Genomic DNA, 2839 nt, shown 5'->3' with positions numbered 1-2839 from the left:
AGCGGCGTGCGACGATGTGCGCCTGGCAGCGCTCATGGGACGCGGTGGCGGAAGGGCAGGCCCAGCGACAACAGCGGCAGAACACCGAAGAGTCTTCAGCAGAGCAGCGCGACGACGACGATGAACACCAGGAGGGCGTCGACGACGGCGAGGACCATCATCACCGGTCGGCCAGCCGTTTTATCCGCTGGACGCATAGGGTGTTGCCGCAGATAGCACCCTGGCAGGAAAGGAATCACGGACAAGTGACGTTTGCGTTGGCTCAAGTGCTCTCGGGACACGGATTTTTCCGGGAGTACCTTAGCGCCATGCAGTTCACTTCGTCCCCTGACTGCCCCCAGTGTCTGGCGGTGGAGGAGACGGTCGGTCACGTCCTCTTTGAGTGTCCTCGATTTGAACGCGTGCGAGCACTACATCTAATGGCGGCAGATGGAGAACCTTTGGAAGCGGAGACCCTGGTGGGTCACATGTTGCAGAGCCCGTCAAACTGGAGCAGCGTCTGCGAAGCCTGCAGCCTCATCACTGAGGAGCTGCGGGAGACCTGGCAGCGGTCCAGCCTGGCGGAGCGGAATGCGGCACTTGATGACTCCCGAACAGCGCACGAGGAACTGGTCGAACGGCGGCGTGAGCGGCGCAACGCTCAGCAACGTGCCAGACGACTGGTTTTGAACGAGCTCCGGACAGTGCACCCGGTGTCGCAGCGAGAGGCGCAGATTCTGCAGGATCGGCGTCGCGAGCGGCAGCGTCGGGACAACGAAAGGCGGCGAAGGATGCGGATGGTCCGCAATCCCGGCTCTCCTCTGCTGGTGCGTTACAGCAGAGCGATGACGCCGCCTTCGCCGTCCACCGTGGCACGGAGGGCGGAACTAGCGAGACAACGACGGAACGAGCGGCAACGCGCGTATCGTCGCGAGGTCCGAGCCCAGCGGCAGCAGTCACTGGACGGCACTGGAGAAATGATGACATCTGCGGAGGAGGCAGCGGCAAGCGCTGCAGAGTTCTCCGGACGTTGAAAGTTGCTGGTTACGCCGTGGCGTAATCTGCAGAAAGGGGGAACATTATTGAAAGAAAATGAAGCGAATGAGAAATGTGTTTACATTGTGATTTCAAACAGAACTATAAATCCGAGAAGCATATCCCTCGCGGGGAAACAGCTTCTCGGAACGCGAAGGTTTAAATTATGTATATATATATTATATCAATAAACCGACTTTGTAACAAAAAAAAAAAAAAAGAAGTGGAGCTTGCGGCTTAATTTGACTCAACACGGGAAAACTTACCAGGTCCGAACTTATCGAGGTAAGACAGATTAAGAGCTCTTTCTCAAATTTAAGGGTAGTGGTGCATGGCCGTTCTTAGTTCGTGGAATGATTTGTCTGGTTAATTCCGATAACGAACGCGACTCGATCAGGCTAACTAGAACGCTGTTAGCAGTGCGCCCCCGGGCGCACCTGACGTCACAGCCGGTGGCCCCTTCGCGGGGGTCGTCAGCTAAGTTTGCCCTGCTTAGCGGGACAACTTGTGTTTAGCAAGGTGAGATTGAGCGATAACAGGTCCGTGATGCCCTTAGATGTTCTGGGCTGCACGCGTGCTACAATGTGAGCCGCAGCGTGTTCTCGCCGTACGGCGCCCCCATTCCGAGAGGAACGGGAAATCACCCAAATGCTCATTTAGTCGGGATTGAGGACTGCAACGGTCCTCATGAACCTGGAATTTCTAGTAAGTGCTGGTCATTACCTAGCGCTGATTACGTCCCTGCCCTTTGTACACACCGCCCGTCGCTACTACCGATGGATTCTTTAGTGAGGTCTCTGGAGGCTCTCCTTCCGCGGTCCCTCCGTGGGTTGCGCTAGGCACGGCCGAAGTTGACCGAACTTGACGATTTAGAGGAAGTAAAAGTCGTAACAAGGTTTCCGTAGGTGAACCTGCGGAAGGATCATTACCGAACCGCCGAGGCGCTTGTCCTCAAACACACGAGAGAGATAGAGAGCTGATTGAAGCCGAAAGTGTAGTTGCCAGTCCCCAACTCGCACACCGGTGCAAGTGGGTGTTCCACCCGCCCTGCACTAAGATCATATGGGGCCGGGGGACTCTGTTCGGCTGACGAGCAGAGGAAGCCAGTGCACAAGTGGGTGAGCCAACGCACACCCGCCCTGTGCCATTGAAGGTGGCGACCGACCATTGCTGCTGGGCGCAGAGTCATGGTGCACCATAGATCTTAGGGTGATGTATACCGCGAGAGAGAGAGAGAGAGAGAGAGAGAGAGAGTATGAAAGTTGCCAGTCCACCTTACAACCGGTGCGTGCAAGTGGGTGTTTCACCCGCCCTGCGCCCACGCAATGAACAAACCCTAGGCAGGGGATCACTCGGCTCATGGATCGATGAAGACCGCAGCTAAATGCGCGTCAGAATGTGAACTGCAGGACACATGAACACCGACACGTTGAACGCATATGGCGCATCGGACGCTTCAACCCGCCCGATGCACACATTCTTGAGTGCCTACTCAATTGTTGAGACAAGCGTTGGCTCAGACTGCTCGTGTTGTTGTGTGACAGCACACGAGCGCAGCATGGCGTGCTGGGGCGGTCACTTACCACCCCGGGGCGCTGAAGAGCAATACATGCGAAGGAGCAGGCACGCGCACCGCGCCACGAGAAGCAGCCAGGGGGCTGTGTCAAGCAGCGCCACGGTTCGCCGAGGCACGCCGCGTGTAACCTAACCCTAGGAGCTACACCGCGCGCGTGCGAACGACGCAATGCCGATGCGCGCGCTGCCCATACACACCGCCGCCGGTTGGCAAGACCGTGGTCGTCGTCTCGTCGTGTGTGCGTGCATA

The 2839-nt window shown here is 57.3% G+C and overlaps 1 non-coding gene across 1 annotated transcript; it reads left to right on the top strand.

The window, feature by feature from the left end:
- Positions 1–2346: 2346 nt before the first annotated feature.
- LOC128729450 (5.8S ribosomal RNA) lies at positions 2347–2504 on the top strand. Its single transcript, XR_008411147.1, has one exon. It is a non-coding gene; the product is annotated as a 5.8S ribosomal RNA (ribosomal RNA).
- The last annotated feature ends 335 nt before the right edge of the window (positions 2505–2839 follow it).

The sequence above is a fragment of the Anopheles nili genome, assembly GCF_943737925.1.
Source record: "Anopheles nili chromosome X unlocalized genomic scaffold, idAnoNiliSN_F5_01 X_unloc_12, whole genome shotgun sequence".
Lineage (NCBI taxonomy): Eukaryota > Metazoa > Arthropoda > Insecta > Diptera > Culicidae > Anopheles > Anopheles nili.
Note: the sequence above shows the minus strand (reverse complement) of the source record. Positions and strands in the feature narration are given on the sequence as shown.